Here is a 21,899-nt window from a genome sequence, read left to right as displayed (position 1 = left end):
CTAAAAAGATGTTTTTGGTGTTCGTGAAAAACCCTTTGTAAACTACTGCATTTAAAACAAAGATGTTTTCTGTTTATTTTGAGGGTATTTTGTCCGTTTGAGTTTATACAGTGATAACTCAATCCAAAAGTATATGTGATAACTGGAATACCTAGGAATTATGCATCACTTCTAAGTTATTTTTTTATTATTTTTATTTTTTTATTGTGAAAATACTGTACAGAGGAGTTACAATTATAAGGACAAGATAATGAGTATATTTCTTATCAAGCTTTGTAGCCTCCTCCTTTGTTTCCCCTTCCTATCCCTTCCCAACCTCCCCCGCCTTCCCACCCAATCCTCCCCTCTACCTCCCCCACCAAAGTTGTAAAGTTCTTTTTGACATAACGACTTGTACATCTCATTGTTGCAATGGGTCCACCCGTATCCCTATTTTTTCCTCCATGCTTTCCCTTAATTACAATATCTACTATATGTCTGAGTCAAGCAGAAAAGAACAGATAAGGTGATGTTAGGGAAATGAACCCTAAGATATGAATTCAAATGTTTTCTTTCTTTCATGAGATTGTTTCTAACACATTTATAAGGTTATTTATTTGTTGCTTTGTATGTCCCGCGTCCACAGTATAACCCCTGCTTTCACTGTATTTGATGTCAGTATAATTTGTGGAGGGGAAGGGGAAAAACTTTTAAGTAATTGAGAAACTTTTCTAGAAGAAACTTTTAGGAAATGACAGAAGTCACAAATCTATCCATCTGCACTTTTTGAAAGTCATATGCTAATTACTCAATCCAATTGCTTATCTCTACTTTGCTATGAAAAACGTATTCTCAAGATAAGAGCCAAAAGCAGTGAAAAGAACAAAATACACAATCATCTTGATTTATTTGTGAAAGTAACAAATGAAATAAAACAATTCCACTTAAGGGACTCCAATATTAGTGTATGTGAAGATGTTCTTGAATGCCAATAACCATTAAATTTTGGAATTTTAATTTCTATTAACATGAAAACTAGAACAAGAAAACAAATATAGACTTAGAGGGAACCAGCCTTGAAATCATTTTCTTACTTGTTTTGAAATTACAAAAAAATTGATACTCCTTTGATACTCATTTAAAAATATTTATCACTTATGATAATTCAAATACCAAGCCAGAGTAATTTTATATAATCATTATAAATATCATTTTATCAGTATTGTAAAATAGAATAATAAAAACCAGTCCCAATATATGACCTACCTATCATTATTCTTAACTTCTAATCATTACCTAAATCTTAAACAATCTAAATAGTAAAGTCTTTAACATAGACGTAAATATTCTATACTTTTTACTTAACATTTTCCAGGGGTATGTATTCATGTTTCTAAGAAATGTTCACAGCAGTTAAAAGATGCTTTTGTAAAATTAATGTGATATATTTTGTTGTTGTGGGTGTTGTTTTTAGTGGTTAATTGGAGATAAGAATCTAACAAGTACTTTTCTGTCTGGGCTAGTTTCACAAACAATTCTAAGATCTCAGAACCCAGAATTTCTCTTATTATAAGGGTGAGTTACCGGCACTTGGATTCATGAAGTTTTTGTTAAAATTATATTTTAAGATGCTTGTTTCACTATAATGTATATCATTCTACACATAAATTTAGATATATGTATATATTTCTGAGGACAAATAATCTCTAAAAATGTACTATTCTACACATAACATTTACATATATATAGAAGACAGATATATATATATATATATATATGTATACATATACATATATATATATATATATCGGAGACAAACTCCCTCTAAAATATTTATGCTACTCTTTTTGACCTTTTTCATTTCAAAGATATACAGTATATTTTTCTAAAAGTTTCCTAGATTAAAATAATTAATATTTCTATAGAAAGTAGATTTTATTACTTTCAAGGGAGTTTTAGATATACACATGATATTTTAGTAACATTTACAGTATATTACTTGATAGGGTTCTGCCCAAACTCTTAAATATTTGATTGTAGTTAGGGGGAGAGAGGAAGTTAAATCATACTGATTAGGAATTTGCAATGTTTCAAAAATTCTATTCCATAATTTGTTATAAGCACATAGTCAAGTTACCTGATATGGTTTAATTTTTTTGTTCATTTGTTCAAAATTTCAATATGGATGCATGCACAGTGGTAACATTAAACTTATTAATCAAAAGATAAATAATAATAAAATCATAGACATATATCTGACATTCAATAATAAGCACTTATAATGCTAATAATAATTTTGATGGAGAAGATGATGACCACAGTGTAGCCTGATAATGACGATGTTGTGATTGAAAAGGAAATAAAAAACTTAGACATCTTTGAAGCTGGATTTCCCTCATTGAATGCATAGGTATAAACAGCGTTGGATTATATACAATAAGAATAACAGGAGAAGGGTTGGGAAGGTGGCTCAGTGGCAGAGTGCTGGCCTTGCCTACATGAGGCTCTGGGATTGATTCCTCAGCACCACATAAGCAGAAATAAGAGGAAGTGGCACTGTGGCTCAGGCCCCATGACGAACCAAAAAAGAAAAAAAAAACAGAATAACAAAAGAAGAGTTTGAATATCAAGGAATAAAATCTCATAAACAGGTAGAGACAGTAAAAACCCTAATGTTATTCCAGGAGTCATTCTAATGTATACCCACTGTTGTTGTTGGTATTATTTTCTTTAGAATCATCTATTTCCACATTTTGATGGACGAAGATGTAGGTTCCAACTTAGTGTGATTAGATCAAATAACATTCTCCTCTAGATACCATTCAATAACCAATGTTTTCCAATGATATATTAAGAGTATGTTCTTCAGTACAGCTGTAAAGACATGACACAATTTACATAATACTACTTACATATCTGAAGTTACCATAAAAGAACACAGGCTGTAGAGCCAGAAGTTAAAATTTATTTTTACTTCTGCATGAAACTATTTCTGACTTTATACCAACAAACTGAATTCGACTCTTTCCTTATTTGAAAGCTAAGGTAGAAAATGTAAGGACTCTTCACTTTTCCTTTTCCTTGCTCTCGAATTCAACAAATATATTCTTCAATATTTCTGGTAGATTACATCCATTTACAGATGAGAAATGTAAGACCAACAATCAATGTTGTGAGTAAATAATGATACTAGAATTTTTGTCTGAGTTCTTCATTCTGTGTGCTTACAAGAAGTGTCACTGGGTGATGGAGAGGATCAATATGAAAAGACTATGGGGAGAAATGCATACTTTGTAAACAGTTGTTTTAGGACTGAGTGACTGGTGTTGAGTATTTGCAATAGGCTGGTGTCAGGGGCATATAAAGGAGTACATAGAAATTACATTAGTGACAGAAACAGAAAATCTTGATCATTCATCTTATCTAATGGATAGTGGTGGGGTAAGTGGAAATCTAAAGTTTTTCCACATCTCTGTCTCCTAACTGTGTTAGTTACATTCTTGGTGATAAGGATTATAGGTGGAAAAGATGGATTTAGAGAAAAAACCTATCTGATAGTTCTAAGGTTTATTTTAAACAGATTCAAAGATAGGTCTGTTTGGACATCATCATAATATTCACGACCATGAATATGAAAAATAATATTAAAATCAGGCACATTATTAAAGTGAAGAGGAAAAGGAAAGTTTTGACGAAAGTGTGAACAATGTGAGTACCAGTGTGGAGAAGATTGAAGGAAAGAGATAAATAAGGAAACAAAAAAGTAATAAACACAGATTTACAGAAGAAAAGGAAGGAAAGAATTTTCAGGAAGATATTGAAGGAAATCTACTATTTGGATTTGAAAAGTAAAAGGATATAGACAAGTTCAATAAGAACAGTATTTTGGTGAAAGTCATATTGATAAAATGTAGAGATATGAATGTGAAGACATACAATTCTGGATCCATAAATTCAACATGTCCTGTTGATTCTAAATGTTGGGAACAAATGCTTTAATCCTGAACTTAGAAATTTTATATACATATAACTGTCATGAACTTTTCTTAGTGGTATTCTGTGAATATTTTTGAAAACTTTATTTAGCCAGGAGACCAGATTGAACTACAGCACAGACAAGCCTAATTTTCCTACAGTTCCAATTAGTGACCCACCTATCCATATCAGTTTGGGATTTTATTGAAATATATTTAGATATGTTTGGATATCTTATCAGCCTACTCATTATAAATGTAGTAAAAGTAACACCAAGTATTAGGTTGAACATACAGCTTTACTGATGTGACTGAAGGCTCCTGGAATTGATTCCTCTTTAGAATAGAAAATGCCTCAATAGCCATTGACACATCGTAACTGTCATATACACTATTGAAATCAAATTCTTGTTAGGTTTATCTCCATGCTGAAATAACCCTGTCAACCAACCTGACACAAATTCTTATATGTAGGAAAATGATCTTATAAACTTCAAGCTTTTATTGAATGGAAAAGTTCTGATATTACTCTCACCACTAGGATTAAATTCCTAAAATGATAAGACATTTTGCTTTAATGCCTTTCTTTCATTTTCTCATACACATTGTCAAGAAGTGAAGCATTCTGATTTAACAATAATACAATCCCAACTTGTATTAACACAACATCTAGGATCTAATGTTAATTCGGTTACTTACTAAATAGCTCCAGATTTTGTGGATATTTATATTTCTCCTGGGTAAACTAATGAACTCCAGGATAATGTCCCTAAGAAGCCTTTCAATTCTAATATTACTGTTTGTCTGAAAATGCTTTAAATTCTACATCCTTTAATGTGGGCATAGAGTTATATTGTGGAACTTTTCTCCTCAGAGGCTGAGTATTACCGTATTGCTTAACATGGACAAAGTACCTTCATTCATAGACTGGGCATGTACAAACAAGAAGTGGTAGTTGAACAATGTTCTTAGCAGTTTGTACAGATGAAATGGAAATAGAGCAACTCTGAACTCAAAAGGAATGTGCAAAGAAGACAAAGTCACAAAGTAGAATGTGCCAAGAAAAGCTTAAGTATAATTTCAAATAATGTGCTCAGGTGTGTGTTCAAAGAACAGGTTCAGACAACGTAGTTGGATATCTTGGGCAGAAAACTTCTTTAAAATATTCTGGGATAATTGTACAAGTAGAGGCCCCTTAGTCTGACTCTAATCAGCCACAACATCATCAACTTAGGGACTATTTTCCAAGTGCAAAGTGAGAAAAAGAGGGCTGATCACAGTTAGTGTTCAAGTTGAAGCAATGGCAATCACATAACTTTTCTCATAAGTGTTCATTTATTTTGGAGCATTTAAGTAGAGAAAAGCCAAGTAAATATTTTGCATGTACCTAAACTAAGTGGGACGGATAATATTGGTCTCATTTTAAGTTAGAAGTTATAGATTATGTCTTTTTATACTCTAACTTGGGACAATGATCTACTGTCAGTTATTTTCTTCTCTTACCCTTCTTTTGCCCTTCCACTTACATAACTATTATTTAAGGAGACATAATTTAGCTTGCATTTCTAAATTCTTCAAAATTATCTGAACTACTTCATACTTCTGGCAGCCTCCTATATCTTTCTCAAGGGAAATAATTTGTCACTACCATTTTTATCCTACATGTATTGGATATCTTCCTGCCTAATTCAGTGCAATATAGACCTTAAATTCATCCTATATCTCAACACTTGTACCATCATAAAATACTATCTTACTTAGAAATCATGATATTAGTATATCTGGTGAGGTGCCATCTGTCATTTTTGAATGGTCTTAAGTGATACTTACATGCAATCATGTTTTAAACCAATATGCCACTCAGTAGATGAAAGAATTGACAAAATGTGGTTTATATATGTACAGAGAAAGTCTATGCTTCCAATTCATAAGGAAATGGAAAGACTTGGAAAAATCCTACTAAGAAAAATAAGCAAGACACAAAGAAACAGATTCTATGGTTTCCCACATTTGTAATAACTAGGAATTATCTTAGATAGTCCTAAAAGATGAGCAGAATGGCTCAAGAGCTATGTATAAATGACCATATAAAATGATGCTGAGCAAAATAAACTCCTAGGTATGGAAAGAGAGGTTTTTCTTTGTGGTTGTTATTTTTAATGTACTATGTGATTAATTTTTCTTTTTTGTTTTCCCCTATGGTTTGTCCACTGTTGAATTTGATTTTAGTATCTTGTGTGTTGTATGTACATTTATCTTCATTTGGCAAGGGAAGCAGAACAATAAAATGGCGAGACAAAGGACAAAAGGCAAACCAATACAATAGACACACTCACAGGACAACATGTTGGATATTTACATTACAATTTGTGAGGGGTATTGGGGTGAAGGGAAAGTGTGAGAAAAAGTGGGAGGGGGTAAAAATTTTGACATGTTATATATTCAATACCTTATAATTACTGCAACCCGTTCTATACATCACCTTCACAATAAAATTAAGTTAAAAATGAGCTACATAAAATATAATTTCACTGTATTGTTATAGTAAGTATTATTCTATGTGTATTATCTTTTAAAAATGAACATTTTGGCTGCTAATTTGAATTAGCTCTTTCTTTATCAGAGTGACATCAACTGGAATGTTATCAAACTACATAATATTTTCAGAATATACTTGCCATTATTTTGAAAAAAAAACATCATTTTAATATTCTTATACTAAAGCAGAAAACAGTTCAATTCTATGGAAACCCCTAACTTTGAAAACTGCCTAATTGTTAAGAGGACAGAATATATCTGTTCCTCAACATTCCTATGACTACTAACTACTCATTTTCAAATTCTGAATATGCCATACCAGAGACATTCAAAATAGTACCTCTTTGCATTTTATTTAATTCTGCAATAGATGCAGTTTTCAATGAGGGACTACATATTTAAAAGTCAACAGAAAAAATAGACACGTTATTGTAGAAGATAAAACTATGAAGTATCTATAATAATTAATTCCTTTTTTTGTCTGTCGTGGGGCTTGAACTCTGTTCTTGGGCACTGTCCCTGCACTCTGCAACTCAAGGTGAGTGCTCTACCGCTTGAGCAACAGCGCCACTTCCAATAAATGATTCTATAAGAGTAAACATTTGTTCATCAGAGTGAGCGATTATTTCTATGACAGTCAATCCCAAGTTTTTATGCCGTAAAGTCATCCTAGCCCAACAGTTTCCAACTTGTAAGGTGCACCTTAAATTCCCTAAATTCACATCATGACTAGTTTATCACTATTTTGAAAAAATACTACACTTCTGCTAATGTGATGCCCTTCCTATTGTGGAAAGAATACTACACTAAACTTTGCTACATCATTTTCCCCGCAGTGGTATTCTTGAGATCAGAACACTAGCAAACATTATTTATTTTTATTTTTATTTTATGTTTTTTATTACATATATATTATATATCACAGATATTCAGGAGATCTGTATATCTTAATATTAAGATTTGAATATCATGGTTGAAAGCCCACCCAGGCAGGAAAGTTCCTTAGATTCTTATCTCCAATAAACTCATAAGGAAAAGCCAGACCCAAGTGGCACTGAGGTTCAAGTGGTAGAGCAGTAGCCTTGCCCAAAAACAGGTTCAGGGATAATGCCCAAACCCAGAGGTTAAGCCCTAGGACAAACCAAACAACAAAAACAAAAAAAAAAACAAACCTCAAACCTAGCATTTTTCTCATTGTATACAGAGGTACATAATTAAGGAAATTTCTTCCTGTGTTACGTATGGGTAGAAAAAAAAAGGATGTCACACAATTACGCTCTTCATACCATGTTACACCAAAGTCTCAAAAGATTGCTCTTTTTCTATATTTATAAATTAATATCATCAATTTGTTGGCAATATTTCTAGATTATTCACATTATCATTTTACACATGAATTGTTGGGATTATCTATTAACTAAGTTCTTACTATACCTCACTTGAAAAACTGCTCTAGTCAATTAATGCCAGAATCATTTGTGAATTTGTAAATTAAATCTTTTACTTGAAAAGAATTTTGTAGTATCCTATAGAATATTAAATTACAAACAAAAAAACATCTATTTTAAATCTAAATTCTAATTTAGCCAGGTCCACAAAGTCCTACATTAACTGAACTTTCCTATTTCTCCAGGCTTAAACTTTTGTAATCCTTCATCGTTTCTTTGGAATCTAACAGAATGATGCTTAATTTTTCAAATTTTTGGTTGGGAATCATAAGCTCTTTTGCATGTAGAAATGTTCTGTAATTAAGACAACAATTTAAACACAACTGAGCATTGTATATGAGTTGCATTTTTATAGTGAACTTGACTTCTCAAAACATAATGACAAAATTAGCCCAAATTTCCAACTGTGTATTCCTTTGTTGTTTATTTTTTATTCCTTTCTTGGTTGGTTTTATTGAAACAAAATTATATTCTGCTAATTGGCCAAAGTTTTTGATCAGCTCAAGTAAATTGGGTGTGGAGTCCATGGAGTTCACTAAATACAAGATCATGTCATCTTCAGGTTTTGTTTTCTTCTTTTTTAAAAAAATTTATTATTTTTTTGTGAAAATACTGTACAGAGGGGTTAAAATTACCTGGGCAAGATAATGAGTACATTTCTTCTGAAGCGTTGTAGCCTCCTACTTTGATTTAAGGATCCATCTCTTCCCATCCTCCCCTTGCGCCGCCACCCAATCCTCCTCCCCACCACCAAAGTTGTAAAGTTCAATTTTGACATAATGACTTGTACATCTCATTGTTGCAATAGGTCCACCTGTATCCCTAGTTAAATGATTTGTATTTGCCATTCCCCTCCAGAAATTATACCGACATCAAATACAGTTAAAGCAGGGGTTATACCATGGGGGAGGCACATACAAAGTGACAAAGAAATGATCTTATAAATGTGTTAGAAACAATCTCATGAAAGAAAAAAAAAACATTTGAATACATATCTCAGGGTTCATTTCCCTAACATCAAATTATCTGTCCTATTCTGCTTGACAGAGACATATTCTATTTACTGCAAATAAGAGAGACCATGGGAACTTTGTTTATTTGGGTCTGGCTTACTTTACTTAATATAATTTTTTCAAAGTCTTTCCATTTCCTAGCAAATGGGGCAATGTCATTCTTTCTGATGGAAGCATAGAATTCCATAGTGTATATATACCACAATTTCTTGATCCATTCATCTACTGAGGGGTCTCTGGTTTGGTTCCATATCATAGCTATTGTAAATAATTCTGCAATAAACATAGGTGTGCTGGTAGTTTTAGTATGGTCTTCTTTTTGATCATGTGGGTAAATGCCCAAAAGTGGGATTGCTGGGTCATAGGGGAGCTCTATGAGGAGTCTTTTGAGGAACCTCCATATTGCTTTCCACAGTGATTGAACAAGTTTTCACTCCCACCAATGATGTAGTATGGTTCCCGTCTGTCCACATCCCCTCCAGCATCTGTTGTTATTAGAGTTCTTGATTATAGCCATTCTAACTGGGGTGAGGTGGTACCTCAATGTTGTTTTTATTGGCAATTCTTTTATGGCTAGAGAGGTTAAGCATTTCTTCATGTATTTATTGGCCATCCTTCTTTCCTCTTCAGAGAAGTTTCCCTTTAAGTCTTTAGCCCACTTATTAATTGGGCATTTGTTTCTTTGAGGATTTGTTGTTGGTGGATTTAATTTTTTGAGTCCAGATATATTTTAGATATGAGACCCTTGTCCGTTGTATGGCCAGTGAAGATCTTCTCCCAATCCATGGTCTTTCTATTGACCTTGCTAGCTTTGTCCTTTGCCATGCAGAAGCTCTGAAATTCATGCAATCTCATCTTTCCCATTTGTCTTTGATCTTTTGTGTTTCTGGATCTCTATTAAGAAAATTTCGGCCTGTGCCAAGGAGACCTAGGGTTTCTGCTATTTCATCCTGTAGTATTTTCAGAATGTCTGCTTTGACTCTGACGTCTTTGATCCATTTGGAGTTGATTGTGGTGCAGGGTGATAAATAAGGGTCTAGCTTTATTTTTCTACAAGCAGTTAACCAATTTTGCCAGCACCATTTACTGAACAGGCTCTCTTTCTTCCATTCTATTTTTTTTAGTTCCTTTATCGAAATTAGATGCCTATGGGTCTGTAGATTGATTTCTGGGTTTTCAATTCTATTCCATTGGTCATCTTGTATGTTTTACTTCATCTTCCCCTATTTGGATTCCCTTTAATTTTGCATCTTGTCTTATTGTGCCAGCTAGCATTCTTATACTAAGTTGAAGAGGAGTGGAGAGAGCAGACATACTTATCTCTTTCCTGAATTTATAAGAAATGACTTTAACTTTTTACCATTAAGTATACTGCTGGCTGTAGGTTCGTCAGTCCTTAGCCAAAAGAACAGCACTGGAACAATATCAGCTCCAATTTCAAACTATAGTGAAAAGCCATATTAATAAGAACATCTTGGTACTGGCACAAGAACAGACCTGAGGACCAATGGAATAGGACTGAAGACTCAGAAATGAACCAAGTGCCCTATAGCCACCTGATCTTTGACAATGGAGCTAAAACAAATAGAATGGAAGAAAGACAGCCTTTTCAGTAAATGGTATTGGCAAAATTTTTTAAACACCTGTAGAAAAGTAAAGCAAGATCCATATATATACATATATACGTATATATATATATATATATATATATATATATATATATATATATATATATATATATCAGCCTGCATGAGAATCAAGGCCAAATGGATCAAAGACCTCAAAATAAAAGCTGACACCATGAAAACATTACATGAAGGATAAGAGAAACTCCAAGGCACTTTAGCACAGGCCAAAATGTTCTTAATAGAGAACCAGAAACAAAACAAATCAAAGAAGTTTGGAGAAATGGGATTGCATGAAACAGTAGAGCTTCTGCAAGGTACAACTCATAGATAGCAAATAATCGAAAGCCCACTTACTGGGAGAAGTACTTCATGAGTCATAAAACAGACAAAGTTTTATATCTAAAATATACTTAGGACTCAAAATCATAAATTCCCCCAACAAAAAATCCTCAAAGGAACAACTGCCCAAAAGCTAAGTGGGCTGAAGTTGTAAGGAGAGATTTCTTTGAAGATGAAATAAAAAATGTCTATTAGACACATGAAGAAATGCTTAACTTTTCTAGTCATAAAAGAAATGCAAATCAGATTGAGATTGCACCTTACTCCAGTTAGAATGGCTATAATCAAGAAATGTAATAATGACAGATGCTGTTGGGGATGTGGCTAAAAGGAAACCCTACTGCATTATTGGCAGGAGTGTAAACTTGTTTAACCACTTTGGAAAACAGTATGGAATTTCTTCAAAAGACTCCATTAGAGCTCCCCAATGACCCAGCAACCGCACTTTTGGGCACTTACCCAAATGATCACAAAGCTACCAACAAAACCATGTTTATTGCAGTATTATTCACCAGAGCTATGATATGGAACCAAACCCGATGCACCTCAGCAGATGAATGGATCAAGAAAATGTGGTACACACACACACACACACACACACACACACACACACACACACACACACACACTGGAATTCTGTGCTTCCATCAGAAAGAATGACATTGCTCCATATGTTAGGAAATGGATAGACTTGGTAAAAATTATATTAAGTGAAGTAAGCAGACCCAAAGAAACATAGGACCCATGGTTTACCTTGTTTTACCTTTGTTTGCAAGGATTAGAACATGCCTAGGACAAGCGAAGAAGATCAAAGACTAAGAGCATATAACCATACAAGATGATGTTAAGCGAAATGTACCCCAATTCAGAGACACAGTGGTTTTTCCTTTCTTTATTTTGTTTTTAATATGCTCATAATGCACTCTGTGATTCTTTTGTAGGTTCATCCCCCCACGGTATAGCCCTGTTACCACTGTATTTGATTCAAGTGTTCTGCATCATATATATACATATATATATATATATATATATATATGTATGTATATATATGTATATATATTATATGTATATATATCATATATCATATATAGCATATATATTTGTAATTTGGAGAGTGGAAGGGATATGGCAGAATGTTAAATGGGGATGCAGGTTGACCCATTGTGACAATGAGATGTAGAGGACACTGTGTCGAAAATGAATTTGCAATGTCAGGCAGGGGTCGAGGAGGGAGGAGTTGGAGATGTGGGGAGGGAAAAGATGGCAGGGGAAAAACAAAGGAGGAGGTAACAATGCTGTATAAGAAATGTACTCATTACCTATTCCTGTAACTCTGAGCCCTCTGTACAGTATTTTTACAATAAAAATATATAAAAAAATCTCTGCCTGCTGTAGATTTCCAGTGATGCCCTCTGAATTGCATTTTCTGCCTATTCTGGCTGAGGTTAGGTCCATCTGCTCAATGGATCAGTAGTCTTCAAGGCATCTTGGTCCTGAAGTGGGACTTGGATTATCCAATGGTGGTTAGAACCAGGCCAAGGAGAGGACAAAACCACTTCCAGGACATGGCTTCTTCATTCCCCTTGCAACTAGGATTGCAAGCAGAATTTCTCTGAATTTAACTCCAGAAAACAATCAGTGAATCAAAGGGCAAGTCCACCAAACACCTCACACCCCCCCCTCATTTCCTCCTTTCTCCCTCCCTGGGAAAGTACAAAATAATTTTGTAGGCTTTGGCACACACACAAAATGCCCACCATCTCCCCTGGTAAACTAGGTTTCAATTCACTAAGTCATGTAAACGGATAATGCTGCATTCATTATTCTGGAAAATATCTTCAGGCTGTTTGAGGCTTTAATTTTTGTTGTTGTTGTTGGTAGGGGGGCCTAACCTCTGTGTCTGGGTGCTGTCCCTGAGCTGTTCAGCTCAAGGCTAGCGCACTATCACTTTAGACACAGTGCCACTTCCAGTTTTTTTCTGCTTATGTGGTGCTGAGGAATTTAACCCAGGACCTCATGCATGCAAGACAAACATTCTTCCACTGAGTCTCCTTCTGTCCCTAATGGTTTAATTCTTTAAAATTTCTTCTTGTCAGTCATGGGGATTGAACTCAGGGCCTGGGTATTAACATATCCCTGAATTCTTGAGCACAAGGGGAGCTTTCTCCCAATTGAGCCACAATGCCACTTCCTATTTGGAGATAAGTGACTCAGAGACTTTCCTGCCAGGGTTTGCTTTGAACAGGTGAATTTTTAAATTATATTTCTTCTAGGTGTTTATTGGTACATTACAGTTTACTGGAATTTAAAGTTTTCTGTAAACCTTTATCTACAAGTAATCCAACAACATTAAATATTACATTTCGAAGCTATCCTTTAGCACATCTATTTTGAAATTATCTTAAGATGAAATTCTAATTCTTTGTAGTAACAACTCATTAATGTCCAAATGGGAAATATGCTAATTTCAGCAGCCTTTAGAGTCTCCTTCATCTTTTTTTCTCTCCAGTATCTTTTCTTGTTTTGGAACAAGTGACATGGACTGTCCAACCATTCAAAAGGAAGCTTATTCCATTAATTTAATAGGAAAGGAATCCAGCCTGCCTGCATCTCAAGGCAACTTTGAGTATGTTAATCTAATAATTCATGTCAGTGGATTTTCAGTCATTTCGATCATTTTTTGTTTAACTACTCATTAAAGAGGTTCCAAAAAGCAAGAATCAAAAATCATGTTCTGCTTTCTAAGAATGTTTAAAAAGCTAGTAATTCAACAAGACACATTCTATTCTTCCAAGATTCCATGGTGAAGAATTCCTCTTTTATCATAGCCCTTACCACTGACCCCTTCCCTTCAAACTTGTAGCTTTGTTCGTTTTTGTTTTTTTTTAACCAGCTTTCGTTTTGGTATTAGCCTCAGTAATCTCCTTGTAGTATTTGACAATGCAATTCCATTTATTTTTAGAGAGCTCAATTAATATTGCAGAGTAATAAGCATATCATAAAGCATAAACTATTGAATATCATTAACATGATCATATGCAACTATTACAAAAATTAATATAAGTACCACATAATTGTGAATCTTCATATACTTTTTAAAATGCAAAATAGTTACATATCTATGTCATAAAATAATTTATATCACTGACACAAGAGACTAAGCTAAACCTTTTATATCATCCCCAATATTTTTGTCAAATTTTCTTTTCTCATTAACTTTCACCTTAGGGACTGCTTTTTCTAGCAACAAGTTATAAATTGATATCCTTGGATTTTAGTCCCCTCTGAGTAACCTCTTCTCTTTCCACCACTAGTTAGTCCCTCAGGATAAATACCTGAAGAATAAAGTCCCATTGTGCCTGCAAGAGGAGTACGAAGTCGACTGTCTGTGCCTACTCTTGCCTTGCTTTGTTTGGGAATGTGGTAGCAGGGACAAGGGTGTCAGGAATCAGGTGGCTGGAACCATGATGATAAGAATTATGGGTAGCCAAATGAGTAGCAGAGAAAGGAAATACCAGGGAAAGGGTAATTGTGACTGTAATTGCTGAGTTGCAGTGGCAGGAAATTGGGTAGCAGCAACAGCTTTGCAGGGGTTGGGGTCCTGAGTTGAAGCTCCAGTATATGAACACACATACATGCACACACACATATACACACAGATACCAGAAGTAAAGCTGTGACACCAAATGATAAAGAACTGAGCTTCTGCTCTGAGCTCATGGTCAGTACCCAGGTCCTGTGTTGAACCCTGAAACACAGCCACCCAGGGCCCAACTAGGAGAGGTCAAAGTTTCAAAATCTGATGAGTTTCACCAGCTCTAGATGACAGGAAGCCTAGTATTATTACACATGTGCTTTGATTTAGCAAGCTTCTGGAAACCCAGGGAGGTATCATTGCCAATAATGAATAATTTCATTAGGTTCAGCTCCCTAGTTGTCTGCCAGAAGGACCCTTGAATTAATTGTAGCAGGTTATTTGAGCACTGGAACATATTCTAACAAAGACAGGATAAGTGCAGGGAACTTGGACACAGGAGGTGCACAAATGAAGTCTTCATGTCATAACAGAGCACTCGGCAGAGAGATAGCTTGAGGTACATAGAGGCCTTTTTCTCCTGGCCTTCAGAACCCACCCACACTCCTCACTAATGGGCCTAGAAGGAGTATTTTATCACCCAGCTGTACAGGAGTGAGGCCTCTTCCAACAATAAGGAAGACTTTTTGCAGCAGTCCCCGATGTGGAGAAAACCTCAGGCTACAATGGGAACAGTGAGAGGAGCCCCAGAAGATGCACTGTCTTGAAAACTGTCTCTATTCTATGAAATCATTCTATTCAAAGCAAATTTCCTAGCTGGATACCTTTCATTATAGGAACTCTAGACCTTCACGACTAGAAATACATATATACATTCATGGGGTGACATGTTGTTACTGGCTTTTTTTAAATTGGCAGGTACGGGGGTTTTACTATGAGCCTAGGCAATGTTCCTGAGCTCCTTTTGCTCAAGGGTAGCGCTATGCCCTTGAGTCATAGTGCCCTTCATGGGAATTTTTATTCCTGTAATCCCCCAGAAATAAGAGTGTGGTGGAATTTCCTGTCCTGGCTGAATTCAAACTGGCATTCTCTACCTCTCAGCCTCCTGAAGAGCTAGGATTACAGGTAGGATTCACTGACACTTGGCTTTCTTTTCTTCTCATTCTTTTCTTTCATCCTGACAATCTGAAATCTTCACAGTGTCATTCCAATGGTTTGTATTTTGAAGTAAAATACCCAGGCCTGGAGTTGAAGTGCCTGGACTGCCAGCTACAAATGGAAGGAGATCTTAAGAAAATCATTCCTATCCATGGGAATGCCTAATGGAATGGTATAAAAGTAAAAATTAAATTTGCAGTTAATTCATTATTATCTTATAGAATGTCACACAATAAGTATTGGATAATGTCTTCCATTCTAGCACCATGGTATGATTCTCCCAATTAAGGAATACTGACTACTTTTACATGAATGCTTTAATAAGTATTCAACCATGATACTTCATTTCATTAAAAGGAGGCATAATTTAATAACTAATAATTCATAATATATATAATTTAATATCCTCACATTCTTTCTCATATACATAGCAAACTACACTATCTATCTATCTATCTATCTATCTCTCTCTCTCTCTCTCTCTCTCTCTCTCTCTCTCTCTCTCTCTCTCTCTCTCTCTCTATCTATCTATCTATCTATCTATCTATCTATCTATCTATCTATCCGCCACTACTATTGCTTGATCACAGATCCTCAGAAGTGGCTGGCAGTTCAGTTTTCCAAAGGCTTTTGTTTTACAATTGACCAATTCATGATTTGTGCATTGTGGGCTGTGAGTTCAAATCCCAGCATGGCCAAAAGTTTATATGTGGAGTCAAAAGCCAATTTTGACCCATTTTTTTCCTTCTCTGTGATAGTCCGTCCTGGGTTTCTGTATGATGTATACTCTATATGCAAATAAATCCATGTCATAAGATGTAATAAATGAAATAAATGTTATATATGTAATAATACTAATTAAAATAAATATAAAATAAATAAGGGTAATAAATGTCATAGGGAGTAAACACATGGATGTAAATAGATCTCATTTATGAATATTATTTTTTCCAGTGCTGGTGTTTTAATTCAGGCCCTGGAAACTGGTCTGAAATTTTTGTCTTCAACGATGGTGAGTTTCCCCTCCCCAACAGTGCCAGAGAGTTAATCAGACCCTGAGTTGACATCCCAGGCCTGTCAGAAAAATGGTGCAAATTCCAAGCCACGGTCTTAAATTTCTTTGACTAGGAACTTGCACTGTCTTGAAAGCACTCTCTGTGCTGTGACATCATTCTATTCAAAGCAAATTTGTTAGCTGGGTGCGATTCTTCATAACGGCTATGGATGTTCACTGATAGAAATACATGCATATATTCACAGACACATGTAGTTACTGGCTCTTTTTTTTTAGTGCAGATCCTAAGGCTTGAACTATGAGACTTGAAATTGTCCCTGAGCTCCATTTACACAAGGAAGCACTTTATTGTGCCTTAATCCATGATACTTCATTAAATGGAGGCATAATTTAATACCTAATAATTATTAGTAATATATTACATGTAATTTCATAATATATAGACATCTCACATTCTATAAATATATTTATATTTAAATGTACAGTGGAATATACATATACATCTCTCTCTTTCTCTCACTATATATACTTATATACACATATTTGCAGCAATTTGGACATCTATCTATTTATATATTGACCACTCCTGGGGCTAGAACTCAGGTCCTGAGAACTGCCTGGCATTGAATTTGTTTGAGGCTGCTGTGCTTATACTGACCCCTTGATGAATTAGACATTCCAGGCCCTTAGTTCAAATCCCAGGAGTGTTGAAGACAATAGGTGGAGTAAGAAGCCAATGTTGACCTGATTTCCTTTCTGTGGAAATATTGTGACCTAGACACAATAAGTAATATCTATGCAAATACATATATATGATATATATTATACATGTATATAAATATTTTTTGCCATTTTTAGGGCTCTAATTCACACAATGAAAAATGCTCCGGATTTTTTTTTTCTTCTAGGAGGTTAGCTTTCACTTTACCCAGAGCACAATAGTGTTACCCAGGCCCTGAGTTCAAATTCCAGGTAAGGCAGATAAAATGGCCCAAACTCCTAGGCAGGACCTTAACTTTTTTGGGAGGGCAGGCACGGGGCTTGAACTCAGGTCGCCACAACTCTGCCTCAGCCTTGATTACCCTAGGCTGAGGTGCAGCTCTTACATCCACAGATGATCCAGGGATCCTATGACCTGAGTTCAACTCCCAGCTCTGGCAAAAAAAAAAAAAATAAATAAACCAAGCAAGATGGAGGAGTTAAACCCAGGAAGTTTTAGACAACAGTTTTACCTTTGTTTCCTTTGCACTGTGACCATCCTGGCTCTCAATGCCTTGGCTTGAATATTGTACATGTCTTTGCATGGCCGAAGGCTGGTGGGCTGACAGTGAAGCCTGAGCACAACCAAGACACCTAGGCCCTCAGTTTGATCCTGGGACTTTCACCTACTCGTTCCTTTCTATAGGAACAATAACAGAATCTTTGTAATGTACCAATTGAACTACTAATTAGCTAGTCATTATAGTATAAGTTTGTACACAATAAATATAGGTCATTGATTAATTTAATTAATATTTTATTAAGTCTCCTACCGTGATTAATTAATGGAGACATAATTTTAGACCAAATAATTCATAGTAATAGAATATATAAATTAATATATAGGTCATCATTCTTTATATAGAGTTATACACTAGAATCTACATAAATGTCTGTCTCTCTATATAACTTTACTTATAGATTATTATACCTATGTAAATACACATACACGCTGCAATCTACACATCTATCTGTTTATATATTGGCCACTCCTAGGGCTTCATCTCAGATACTCAAATTTGCCCGACAACTTCACTTGCATCAGACTGGTGGGCTAACATTGACTTATTCATGAAGTGGGTCTTCTAGGCCCAGAGTTCAAATCACAGAACTGCCAAAAACTTAATCCTGGTGGAAGAAGGCAATTGTCCCACTTGTTTTCCTTATAAGTGAATGTCCTGGGTCTCAGGAATGATGTATAATACATAGGCAAATCTATGTTCTGTGTAATAGGATGCAAAAAATATTATACATGTAATCATACTCTCTAAAATATATAATGAATAAATAAAAACCAAAATAAAATAAATAACTACACTAACTGCAATATGCAGTAAACATGTGTATGTAAGTATACATCATGTATTTAAAATGTATACAAATATTATTTTTGCGAGTGCTAGGAACAGGCCTGTCTTTCTTATCTTCCAGCACTGTGAGCTTTCCCTTCCCTCACAGTACTGCAGATTTACCAAGACCCTGAGTTCAAATCCCAGGCCTGGCAGAAAAAATGGCGTGAATACAACTCCAAGTAGCGTAATAATTGTTTAAATATTATATATATATATATATATATGTACGTATGCATGATGTATTACGTTTTTTTATTTTGCCAAGCACAGGGCTTGAACTCAGGGCATGGCAACTCTGCCTCAGCTTTGATCACTCTAGGCTGGGTTGCAGCCACTGGACCCACAGCTGAACCTAGGTTCCTGGATCTCAAAGGCTGACAGGAAAAATAAATAAATAAAATGACACACACACAAAAAAAACCCAGTAACTTGCAGATGGCTGCCGGTTTTACATTTATTTTCTTTTCAAGGTGACCATCCTGGGCCTAAATGACAGGACTGAAAAGTGTTGGTAACCTGGCATTGCTGAAGGCTGTCATTCTTCCAGAGAAGCCATGGGCCAACACGACAACATAGGCCCTGTGTTCGAAGCCGGGTCCTGACCTCTACCAATGGAGGGAGATCCTAAGAGTCTCGTTCCTATTCCTAGAAATACCGATGGAAAGTTATGAATGTCAAGGTTGAATTACTTGTTCCTGAATGATATTAGCATAAAATTTTAGAGTGATTTTAGGAGGCCGATGGATTTTAATGAATATTTTTGACATATTAAAATAATACTATTAATTACATGGACACAATAGTTTCGGGACAGTGGTCGATATAATTAATAATTCATTAAGGATGAAAACAGTAATATTAATTACATGGAGGCATAAAATAAATACCCAAAAATTGGTAGGAATGTAGCCTATATAACTAAATAATGTATAGACATCTCTGGTACTCTATAAAGTTCTATATTTGTTTGTGTACTACCATCTGCATGTCCAACTGTTCTTGTTTTGTCAACCTCTAGGGCTAAATCTCAGATGCTGGGAACTGCTTGTCGGCTCCATATGCCCCAGGCTGGCGTGCTGACACTCACCCATTCATGAATTGGGCCTTGTGGGCTGTGAGTTCAGATGCCAGCATTAACAAAAATTGACTCATGCAGTAGGACACAGGGTGACACATGTTTTCTTTTTCTGTGAAAGTCCTGGGTGTCAGGTGTGAAGTTTCATACATAAGCAATTCTATATCCTTTGTAATAAATGTAGTAAATATTCCATGTGTTATAGCAGTCAATAAAATAAATGGTAAATTAATAAAAAATAAAATGAATAACTACAGTAAGCACAATTTGGAGGCAACATATAGGGCTCAATCTCAGGGCCTGGGCAGTGCCAGGCAGCTGAATTGGCTAATGGCTGCTGTGCTGGCAGTCACCCATACATGAACTGAGCCTTCTTTGCCCTGATTTTAGATCCCAGCACTCCCAAAAATGTAATCTTGGAGTGAGAAGCTGAGCATGACACATGTTTTCTTTTTCTGTGAAAGTGCTCGGTGTCAGGTAGGATGCATAATTTGGATGCAAATCTATATGCTATTTAATAGGATGCAATAAAGGTAAAAAACATCATAGGTAGAAGAATCACCACTACAGTAAATGATAAACAGATTGAATTAGTAGTGAATTATTCTAGTATAAAATTAGATGCAATAAGTGTAGGATGTGCACTAAGATTAATTAATATTTTATTAAGCATTAACAGAATAAAAATTACAAGGAGACATAATTAAATAACTAATAATTGGGAGTAACACATGATGCATAATTTAATAATATATAGACATTGGTCTCATTCTATGAAATATCGAATTATATGTATGGATATATGTACATATATGATAAACAGTTATAGGATATTGAGTAATTATTAATTAATGCATTATTAATTGTTAACTGGGACACATCATTAAATGGAGACATAATTTAATACCTAAGAATTGGTAGCAATATTATCTATAATTTAATAATTTGCAGAAATCTCTTTTTGTGTATATAATATTTATATACAGCAGTCTCTATTTATACCTCGTTCACTCCTGAGGCTCGGTGGTTGAGTGCTCTCATAGTAATCACGAAGCCCTGGGTTCGATTTCTCAGTGCCACAAAATAGAAAACTCAGAAGTTCTGTTGTCTTTCAATCAATTGAATGCTAGCCTTGAGCACAAACGATTAGGGACAGTGTCTAACCTCTTACTCAAGCCCCAGGTATGATGCCAAAAAAAGGTAGGATATTCTAACTGCAGTTATAGAAGGACAGAACTTCAAATACCTCATTACAGAGCAAGCTAGGAGTCTGGTGCTGAAAGCTACCACCTAACCTGACTTAGCCACATGTAAACCGCTGCAACCCAGCTCCACAGGTTACCCATGTCATCCTGGCTTATGCCTGTCATCCTAGCTGCTCAGGGGCTTTAAAACCCAGTCCTGGCAGGAAGTGTGAGAGACACCTCAAAATGTGGCTCCAAGTGGTAGAGCTTTGAGTTCAAGCCCCATGGCTAACACCCTCTCCCCAGAAAAACACCCCACTAAACCATTAGATGTGAACTTGTATGGTTTGTAAATTTTCCTCAAGGAATGGAGATACTGATGAAAGCACCCTAATTCTAATGACAGCTTGTAGAATGGAGCTATGTGCTGAGTCCTCCATTGGGTGCTCCATTCTGAGTCCTGCACAGGGTGCTATGTGGTGAGAGTTTTCAGGATGCAGTGTGCTGAGTCCTGCATTGGGTGCTGTGTGCTGAATCTTTCACAGGATGTTGTGTGCTGAGGGGTGCAAAGAGTGCCATGTGCTATGTCCTTAACCAGGTGCATTCTTACATCTTGTCTATGTAAGAGCTCCACAACTAAGATGATTATACAGACTAGAATATTGAGGCTCAGATAGTCCCCATGTCAGGGACAAAATTATGTATTACTGAAGACTCGTGAGTTGTCTAGAGCAGACAATGGTTTGGTTTGTTTTTTTCTTGGTCATGAAACTTGAACTCGGGGCTGAGGCACTGACCCTTACCTCTTGGGCTCATGGGTAGCACTCCACACCGTGGAGCCATGGACCCTCTTGCAGCAGAGGCCATGGCCATGGAGTCAGTAGCTGAAGTCTGTCATCCTG

This window comes from Dipodomys spectabilis, unplaced genomic scaffold (assembly GCF_019054845.1).
Source record: "Dipodomys spectabilis isolate Male_0828 unplaced genomic scaffold, ASM1905484v1 ptg000008l, whole genome shotgun sequence".
In the NCBI taxonomy this organism is placed as follows: domain Eukaryota; kingdom Metazoa; phylum Chordata; class Mammalia; order Rodentia; family Heteromyidae; genus Dipodomys; species Dipodomys spectabilis.
Note: the sequence above shows the minus strand (reverse complement) of the source record.